Source organism: Oryctolagus cuniculus, chromosome 11, assembly GCF_964237555.1.
Source record: "Oryctolagus cuniculus chromosome 11, mOryCun1.1, whole genome shotgun sequence".
Taxonomy (NCBI): domain Eukaryota; kingdom Metazoa; phylum Chordata; class Mammalia; order Lagomorpha; family Leporidae; genus Oryctolagus; species Oryctolagus cuniculus.
Window position 1 is genome coordinate 66,751,610 of NC_091442.1, and position 10,571 is coordinate 66,762,180.

Sequence of the window (10,571 nt, forward strand, 5' to 3'; positions counted from 1 at the left end):
GTCTTCCTTCCCTTGGTTCACCCCCCAAATGGCCGCCACGGCTGGCACTGCACCAATCCGAAGCCAGGAGCCAGGTGTTTCCTCCTGGTCTCTCATGCGGGTGCAGAGGCCCAAGCACTTGGGCCATCCTCCACTGCCCTCCCGGGCCACAGCAGAGAGCTGGACTGGAAGAGGAGCAACCAGGACTAGAACCCGGTGCCTATATGAGATGCCGGCGCCCCAGGCAGAAGATTAGCCAAGTGAGCCATGGCACCGGGCCCCATCCACTGCCCCTTTTAAAGATGTATTTATTGGGGCCAATGTTGTGACAGAACAAGTTAAGTTGCTACCTGCACTGCAAGCATCCCCTATCGGAGTGCCAGTTCAAATCCTAGCTGCTTCACTTTCAATCCAGCTCCCCACTAACATGCCTGGGAAATCAGTGTTGGATGGCCCAAGTACTCAAGCCCCTGCCATCCATGTGGGAGACCTGGATGGAATTCCTGGCTCCTGGCTTCTGCCTGGAGCAGCCCCTGCCATTGCTGCCATTTGAGGAGTGAATCATTGGTTGGAAGATCTCTCTCTCTCTCTCTCTCTCTCTCTCTCTCTCTCTCCCTCTCTCTCTTTCTCCCTGTCTCCCTCTCTTTCCCCTTCAAATAAATAAAATCATCTCTAAAAATTTCTTTATCTATTTATTTATTTGAAAGACACAGTGACAGAGAAAGGGAGAGACAGAGGCAGAGTGTGTACATAAGACAGAGAAATAGAGAGAGATCTTCCATTTACTTGTTCACTCCCCAAATGCCCCCAACAGCCAAAGCTAAGCCAAGCCAAAGCCAAGAGTACAACACTCAGTCTGGATCTTCATGTGGGTGGCAGGAACTGAAGTACTTGAGCGATGCCTTCTGCTTTCTAGCTGCATCGGCAGGGAGATGGATCAGAAGCTGAGACAGAGTTGGGACTGAATCCCAGGTACTCTGATAAGGGAAGCTGCTGTCCAAAGTGCAGCTTAACCCACTGCACCACAATGCCCACTAGGGGAAATAATTCTTTGCATTTGGGCTTTTGCTGCTGGGATAATGAAGATTGGAAAAGCAAGCTGTTGAATTGTCCAGGCAACTATACATTTTATAGCTCATTTTTGCATGAGCCAGAGTTACTGAGAGCTGTGTATCATCACCTTAATAATACTCATTATAGTGAATTAAAACCACATATAAATACTTTAAAAACCTTGTTTCTTATCATAAAAGTATATAATAAGTAGAACATTTTATTTATTTATTTAATTTGTTTTTATTATGGAAAATTTATTAAATGTAGAACATAAAAATGTTTTTAAAATAACCCAGGCCGGCACCGTGGCTCAATAGGCTAATCCTCCACCTTGCGGCGCCGGCACACCGGGTTCTAGTCCCGGTCGGGGCGCCGGATTCTGTCCCGGTTGCCCCTCTTCCAGGCCAGCTCTCTGCTATGGCCAGGGAGTGCAGTGGAGGATGGCCCAGGTGCTTGGGCCCTGCACCCCATGGGAGACCAGGAAAAGCACCTGGCTCCTGGCTCCTGCCATCGGATCAGCGCGGTGCGCCGGCTGCAGCGGCGGCCATTGGAGGGTGAACCAACGGCAAGGGAAGACCTTTCTCTCTCTGTCTCTCTCTCTCACTGTCCACTCTGCCTGTCAAAAATAAAAAATAAATAAATAAATAAAATAAAATAACCCATAATTTCACTAGACTGAGATAATATTTATGTATCATAGTGTATTCCTTCTAGTCTTTTTTCTATGCATAAATTATTTTTTAAAGATTTATTTATTTATTTGAAAGGAAGAGTTACAGAGAGGCAGAGAGAGAAGTCTTCCATCCACTGGTACATTCCCCAAATGGCTGCAATGGTCAGAGCTGGACTGATCTGAAGCCAGGGCCCAGGAGCTTCCTTCAGTTCCCCAACCAAAGTGCAAGGGCCTAAGGACTTGGGCCATCTTCCACTGCCTTCCCAGGCCATAGCAGAGAGCTGGCTCGGAAGTGGAGCAGCCGGGACTCGAACTGGCTCACTATGGGACGCTGGCACTGCAGGCAGTGGTTTTACTTGCTGTGCCACAGCGCTAGTCCCACATAAATTATTTTTAAGAGTCTCAGGCTGTGGTACAGCAGGTTAAGTCGTCACTTGTGAGGCCAGCATCCCATATGGGAGTGCTGGTTCAAGTCCTGGCTGCTCCACTTCCAATCCTGCTAATGTACCTGAGAAGGCAGCACAAAACAGCCAAATGCTTGGACTGTTGCCATCCATGTGGAAGACCAGATGGAGTCCCTGGCTCGAGGCTTCAGCCTGCACCAGGCTGAGCTGTTATGGCCATTTGGGGAGTGAACTAGTGGATGGAAGACCTCTTTCTCTCTCCCCTTCCTCCCTCTCTTTCTCGCTCGCTCTCTAACACTCTGCTTTTCAAATAACTAATAAATAAATCCTTAAAAGAATTTTTAAGTAAAATTGGGTTCAATTTTAGTATATTTAGTTGTTTTTTCTTGTATCCTTTTTCACTAGGAAATCATGAACATTTCTCCAAGGTATTGAATAGTTTCAAATAAGATGGTTTTTTAAATATTTATTTATTTGAAAGGCAGAATTATAGACAGAGAGATCTTCCATCCACTGGTACACTCTCCAAATACCCACAAAAGCAGGAGCCTGGAACTTCATCCAGGTCTCCCCCATTGGTCAGTCATGAAATATTTAAAGATGGCACTCACAATTAAAGACTGAAGATAGCAATCCTATAGGTAAGGTCCCATATGCTAGTGTCTCTCTAACAAACACGAGCATGGTTTCACAACATTTAGGAGCACTGTTTAAAATTTTTTCTTATAAAGAAAAGATGTTCAAGAACTAGATTGCCTAGTAGTAACACATTCTGTGATTATTTCATGAACATTAATTTGTTACCTGAATTCTTTGCTATGAGAAGGAATGGATGGGGCTGGCGCTGTTGCAAAATTCGGCTAAGCTTCTGCCTGTGGTGCATCCCATATGGGCACCTGCTCAAGTCCTGGCTGCTCCTCTTCCGATCCAGCTCTCTACTAATGGCCAGGGAAAGCAGTGGAAAATGGCCCAAATGCTTGGGCCCCTGCACCCACGTGTGAGACTGGAAGAAGCTCCTGGCTCCTGGCTTCAGATCAGCTGAGCTCGGGCTATTGTGGCCATTTGGGGAGTGGACCAGTGGATGAAAAACCTTTCTCTCTGTCTCTCTCCCTCTCTCTGTAACTCTGTCTCTCACATAAATAAATAAAATCTAAAGAAGGAGGAGGAGGAGGAGGAGGAATGGAGCCAAGACAGCACACAGACATACAATAACCACTGTGTTCTCCCATGTTTACTTTGAAGACACAAGCCCGTGTCTGATATAGATACTATCTAATATGGAGTAAAAGCTAACATATTATGAAGTCTAATCTTGTCTCTTGATGATAATATCCTGCTCTGGGTATACTATAGTAGCTAACTTCCAACTGATGGGCAGTTGGCTGATTGGAAACCTCAGTCTCACTATTGGTTCCACTGTGATGGTGGAGGCATCACTTAACTTCTCCAACACCCAGTTTCCCACCTATGAAGTGGCTGTAATTACAGACCCTTCAGGTGAAGCTGAGATAGCTTCATGAGAAAGTGCCCTGAGCATTTTGAAAAGCATGGCCCAGGACTCATCAAGCTGTTATTACTACATTCCTGTTATTTAATTTCTCCGTGTAGAAATGCAGCTATTAACTGCAATACCTCTCAATGATAGAGTGAAGCCCTATCTTTGAGATTTGTAAAGAGCTTTGAAGATGAAAGGATGCCAAGAGCTCTCTTCCTTTATGTTGTGCTCTCACCTGAATAAATGGCGGAGGGGGGGGGGCTGTGATTGGGCTCCAGTGGAGTTATTAAAATTAGAGATCATGTGCTCGCTTTAAAATTGTAATTATAAAAATCAACACAAAAAGAGAGGTACTATGGGGCGGGCTTTGGTATGTGGTTAAGACACCTACCTGCATCCCAAATCAGAGTGCCTGGGTTCCAGGCCGGGCTCTGTTTTCAATTCCAGATTCCTGCTAATGCTCACCCTGGGAGGCAACAGCAAGTGATGGCTCAAGTACCTGGGTTCCTACTACCCATGTAAGAGACCAGAGTGACTTCCAAGTTCCTGGCTTTGGCCTTGCCCAGTCCTGGTTGTTGCAGGCATTTGGGGAGCAAACTAGTGGGTGGAAGAAATCTCTTATCTCTATCTCTATCTCTCTGACTTTCAAATAAATAAAAAATAAGTAGAAAAAAATTATTTAAGCAAAGTAGTATAACAACCCCCATTTACCCATCACCCATATTCAATACTTGTTAAGATTTTGCCACTCTTATTTTATCCATTCCTTTATTTTTTTTAAATTTCTCAGGCAAATTGTAGACATCACAACATTTCACCAAGCATGTTTCAAGATATTTCTTTTAAAGAAAAAAAGATTTATTTTGTTTGAAAGGCAGAGAAGCAGAGGCAGAGAGAGAGAGAAAAGTCTTCCATCCATTGGTTCACTCCCCAGATGGCCACAATGGCCAGAACTGTGATAATTTGAAACCAGGAGCTTCTTCCAGGTCTCCCACATGGGTGCAGGGGCCCAAGGACTTGGGCCATCTTCTGCTGCTTTTCCAGACCACAGCAGAGAGCTGGACTGGAAGTGAGGCAGTTGGGACTCGAACCAGTGCCCATATGGGATGACAACACTGCATATGGTAGCTTTACCCACTATGCCACAGCAGCAGCCCCAAGATATATTTCTTTTTCTTTTATTTATTTATTTAGACAGGCAGAGTGGATAGTGAGAGAGAGAAAGACAGAGAGAAAGGTCTTCCTTTGCCACTGGTTCACCCCCCAAATGGCCACCACGGCTGGCACTGTGCCAATCCAAAGCCAGGAGCCAGGTGCTTCTCCTGGTCTCCCATGGGGTGCAGGGCCCAAGCACTTGGGCCATCCTCTACTGCCTTCCTGGGCCACAGCAGAGAGCTGGCCTGGAAGAGGGGCAACCGGGACAGAATCTGGTGCCCCAACCAGCACTAGAACCTGGTATGCCAGCGCCGCTAGGTGGAGGATTAGCCTATTGAGCCGCGGCACCGGCCCAAGATATATTTCTAAAATACAAATATTGGTGGTGGGGGGGAGCATTTTGACACAGCTGGTTAATTGGCTGCTTGGGACACCATTATCCCATATCTGAGTGTTGGTTTCAGTCTTGGTTACTGCTTTTGATCTAGAGTCCTGGTAATTGTGCCTAAAAGAGCATCGGGTGATGGCCCAAGTCCTTGAGTCCCTGTCACCTATGTGGGAGACCCAGGTAGAGTTCCAGGCTCCTGGCTTTGGCCTGGCCTAGCACTGCCTGCTGAGGACATTTAAGGAGTGAACCAATGGATGGAAGGCTTCTCTGTGTGTCTCTCCCTCTACTTCTGTGACTCTGCCTTTCCAATAAATAAATCATTAAAAAAGAATTCACCCATTTTATAACATAGTTCAACAACTTTTGAGTAATATATAAGTAATATATGTGATTATGTAACTGGTTATGACCACAATCAAGGTGGAAGACAATTCCTGTCACTTGCCTTCCCACTCTGCCTATTGGTTCTGTTTGTCATGGTGCTGTGCTTGTGGGCAGGTCCCTTCAACAAATATCTCGTAATTCTCCTCTGTTTGAAGCAGAGAGATTATACAGCCTGCCTGTATGTTCTACCTCCGGAGGTGAGGACACACTGTTTTCACTAACATGAGCACTTTTTTTCTGCTAAAGGAACTTCCGAACTTACAGTTTAGAAATTCCTATAGCAAAACTGAGGAGGATTTCTCTTTTTCATTGGGGCAGTTGGGAAGCAAGCAGAAGGAAGCAAAGAGGCCCGGGTCAGTCTTGCTAAAACAGAAAATTACAACGAATCTATTTTGACAGATTTTAATTGGCTTTATTTTATTTATGTATGTATTTATTTTTATTTAAATTTTCATTTGTTTATTTGAGAGAATTACAGACAGGAAGAGACAGCGAGAAAGCCCCAATGGCCAGAGCTGGGCTGATCCAAAGCCAGAAGCCAGGAGCTTCTTCCAGTCTCCCATGTGGGTGCAGGGACCCAAGCACTTGGACCATCTTCTACTGCTTTTCCAGGCACATTAGCAGGGAGCTGAATCAGAAGAGGCACAGCCAGGACTTAAACAGGCGTTCATACGGGACGCCAGCACAGCAGGCCAAGGTTTTACCTGCTACGCCACAGCACTGACCCTGAGATTTTCTCTTTTTAAAAATGATTTATTTGGCCGGTGCCACGGCTCAATAGGCTAATCCTCCACCTTATGGCGCCAGCACCCCAGTTTCTAGACCGGTCGGGGCGCTGGATTCTGTCCTGGTTGCTCCTCTTCTAGGCCAGCTCTCTGCTGTGGCCCGGGAGTGCAGTGGAGGATGGCCCAAGTGCTTGGGCCCTGCACCCCATGGGAGACCAGGATAAGCACCTGGCTCCTGCCTTCGGATCAGCGTGGTGTGCCGGCCGCAGCGTGCTGGCCACTTCGGCCACTGGAGGGTGAACCAATGGCAAAGGAAGACCTTTCTCTCTGTTTCTCTCTCCCACTGTCCACTCTGCCTTCGAAAAAAAAAAAAAAAAGATTTATTTGTATTTATTTGAAACACAGAGTTACAGACAAAAAGGGAGAGATGGGGAGGGAGAGGTCTTCCATCTGCTGGTTCACTCCCTAAATGACTGCAGCAGCCAGGGCTGGGCCAGACTGAAGCCAGGAGTCAGGAACATCTTCTGGGTCTCCCAGGTGGGTGCAGGAGCCCAAGCACTTGGACCATCTTCCGCTGCTTTCGCAGGCACATTATCAGGGAACTGGATCAGTAGTGGAGCAGCTGGGACTCGAAATGCCACCCACATGGGATACTGGCTTTGCAGGCAGCAGCTTAACCCACTACACCACAGCACCAGCCCTGAGAAAGATTGTCCATGCACTAGTTCACTCCCCCAAATGCCTGCAACAACTGAAACTGAAGCCAGAAGTCAGAAATGCAGTGTAGGTCTCCCAGGATTGGCCCAACTGGTTGAGCCGGGCTGCCTCCCAGCGTGTGCTTTAACAAGAAGCTGGCATCCCAGAACTAGGACATGAATCCAGCCACTCTGAACATGGAGTGAGGGTGTCCCAAGGGGTCTTAACCATCGCACCAAATGCCACCCCCTACTTCTAATTCTAGTATTGGGCAGCAGTCCATACCAAAAACTGTTCTGAACTCCCTGCTGACTGCATGGCCAGGTTATATCTATAGTTAGAGAAAAATAAGTGAGATACAGAAAAGGGCAGTGAGGTGGAGACGGCCCTGTTGGTTACAGCTCACATCTGATTTGTCTGAACATGATCTGAACAGTTGGCTGCTTGTGATTGGCCGAGACTCACTATTTTTATTTTTTATTTATTTATTTATTTTGACAGGCAGAGTAGACAGTGAGAGAGAGAGACAGAGAGAAAGGTCTTCCTTCCGTTGGTTCACACCCCAAATGGCTGCCGCGGCCGGCGCTGCACTGATCCGAAGCCAGGAGCCAGGTGCTTCCCCCTGGTCTCCCATGCGGGTGTAGGACCTAAGCACTTGGGCCATCCTCCACTGCCTTCCCAGGCCACAGCAGAGAGCTGGACTGGAAGAGGAGCAACCGAGACAGAATCCGGCGCCCCAACCGGGACTAGAACCTGGGGTGCCGGTGCCGCAGGCGGAGGATTAGCCTATTGAGCCGCGGCGCCAGCTGAGACTCACTATTATTACAAGAGTAGGTTACAGTCTGTTTATATATCAAGTTGGATTCCAGCTCACTGAAAATGGAGAAACACTTGAGCATCATTTAAAGTAGGTTCAGGGGGCTGGCACTGTAGTATAGCATGTAAAGTCACCGACTGCAGTGCCAGTATCCCATATGGATGCTGGTTCGAATCCTGGCTGCTCTACTTTCAATCCAGCTCTCTGCTAAGGCCTGGGAAAGCAGTAGAAGATGGCCCAAGTCCTTGGGCCCCTGCACCTGCATGGGAGACCTGGAAGAAGCTCCTGATTCCTGGCTTTGGATTGGCACAGATCTTGCTGTTGCAGCCATCTGAGGAGGGAACCAGGGATGGAAGACCTCTCTCTCTGCCTCTGCCTCTCTGTAACTCTGCCTTTCAAATAAAAGAAATATTTTTTTAAAAATTAAAATATGTTCAGAGGCAGCTTTAGGCCAAACAGTTCAACTTAACATTTTCTAGAATACTTCTGGTAGTTCTGCTGTTTCCAACATGCTACTGACAGGGAAGGATCAGAGTATGCCACCCAAAATATGTCACTTTGGCATAAGGATTATTTTGAGGCATTAGAGGAACAACAGATTTAGGAAAAGGTCTAAAACAAGGGCCAGCATTATGGTGCAGTGGTTAAGTTGCTGCTGGTGACTCCAGCATCCCATTTGAGTGCCAATTCAAATGCCAGCTGCTCCACTTGTGATCCAGCTCATGTGATCCTGCTCATGTGCCAGGAAGGCAGTGGATGGTGGCCCAAGTACTTGCACCCCTGCCACCCCTGTGGGAGGTCCGGATGGAGTTCCTGGCCTCGCTTCAGCCTGCCCCAGCCCTGGCTGTTGCAGCTATTGGTAGTGAACCAGTGGATGGAAGATCTTTCTCTCTGTGTCTCCCTCTCTCTTCTGTCACTCTGCCTTTCAAACAAATAATAAAATAAATCTTTTTTTTTTAAAAGGCTTTCATTCACCTTTTGTAAAGGATATTTATATGTATAAGGGAATTTTCTATTTTTTTTTTTTTTTTTGACAGGCAGAGTGGACAGTGAGAGAGAGAGACAGAGGGTGAGAGAGAGAGACAGAGAGAAAGGTCTTCCTTTTGCCGTTGGTTCACCCTCCAATGGCCGCCGCAGCCAGCAGACCGCGCTGATCCGAAGCCAGGAGCCAGGTGCTTCTCCTGGTCTCCCATGCGGGTGCAGGGCCCAAGCACCTGGGCCATCCTCCACTGCACTCCTGGGCCACAGCAGAGAGCTGGCCTGGAAGAGGGGCAACTGGGACAGAATCCAGTGCCCGACCGGGACTAGAACCCGGTGTGCCGGCATCGCAAGGTGGAGGATTAGCCTAATGAGCCGCGGCGCCGGCTGAATTTTCTATTTTAAGTGTCCTCCTCTCCTGTACCAGAGAGAATGACACCCCCCCACACACACATACACATACAGTAACTCTTACCACCTGAGGATCTGTGTAAGAAGTCTTACGAACCAGCCCTATTTACTCTACGTTTCCTAGCCACCTTCCTACAACCAGAAGTCCAAGCTGTGGCTGCACACTTTGCTAAAATGGTTCCCAAGCCCAGGGGACAGATGTGCTTCTTTAGGCTTTCACTCTTCCCTGTGAAACTTTTCCGTATATACAAGGGACTTTAAAACCTTCATGGAAGATACGTATTCTTTTTTTTTTTTTTTTTTTTTTTTTTTTTTTTTTTTGATAGGCAGAGTAGACAGTGAGAGAGAGAGAGACAGAGAGAAAGGTCTTCCTTTGCCGTTGGTTTACCCTCCAATGGCCGCTGCGGCCGGTGCACCGCGCTGATCCGATGGCAGGAGCCAGGAGCCAGGTGCTTTTCCTGGTCTCCCATGGGGTGCAGGGCCCAAGCACCTGGGCCATCCTCCACTGCCCTCCCGGGCCACAGCAGAGAGCTGGCCTGGAAGAGGGGCAACCGGGACAGAATCCGGCGCCCCGACCGGGACTAGAACCCGGTGTGCCGGCGCCGCTAGGCGGAGGATTAGCCTAGTGAGCCGCGGCGCCGGCCGGAAGATACGTATTCTTAAAAAATATTATGTGCATGAATTTCAACATTTTTTTTTTTTGCAGCAAAATAACTTGCCAAGGCCAGCACTGTGGTATAGTGGGGGAAAGCCACTGTCTGCAGTACCAGCATCCCACATGGGGCACAGGTTCAAGTCCCAGCTGCTCTACTTCCAATCCAGCTCTCTGCTATGGCCTGGGAAAGCAATAGAGGATGGCCCAAGTCCTTGGGCCACTGCACCTGCGTGGGAGACCCAGGAGAAGCTCCTGGCTCCTGGCTTCGGATCAGCGCAGCTTCGGCAGTTGCAGCCATCTGGAGAGTGAACCAGTGAATGGAAGACTTCTCTCTCTCTCTCTCTGCCTCTGCCTCTCTGTAACTCTGCCTTTCAAATAAATGTCCAAAAAATAAACTTTTTTATTTTTCAGATTTATTTATTTGAAAGGCCAGTTACACAGAGAGACATATCAAGCTTCTATCTGATGATTCACTGCCCAAATGGCTACAATGGCTGGAGTTAGGCCAGGCCAAAGCCAGGAGCCTGGAACTCCATCCTGGTCTCCTGTATAGGTGGCAGGGGGCCAAGCACTTGGGCCATCTTTTGCTGCCTTCCCAGGAGCATTAGCAGGGAGCTGGATCGGAAATGGAGCAGCCAGCCCTTCACATATGGTGTAAAAATTGAAGGACACAGTTGTTGTAGCTAAGAGGGTAGAGGAAGAAGTTTCTGTCTCTCTCCACCACTCACATCCCACGAACCTTGTGAGTTTGGTAG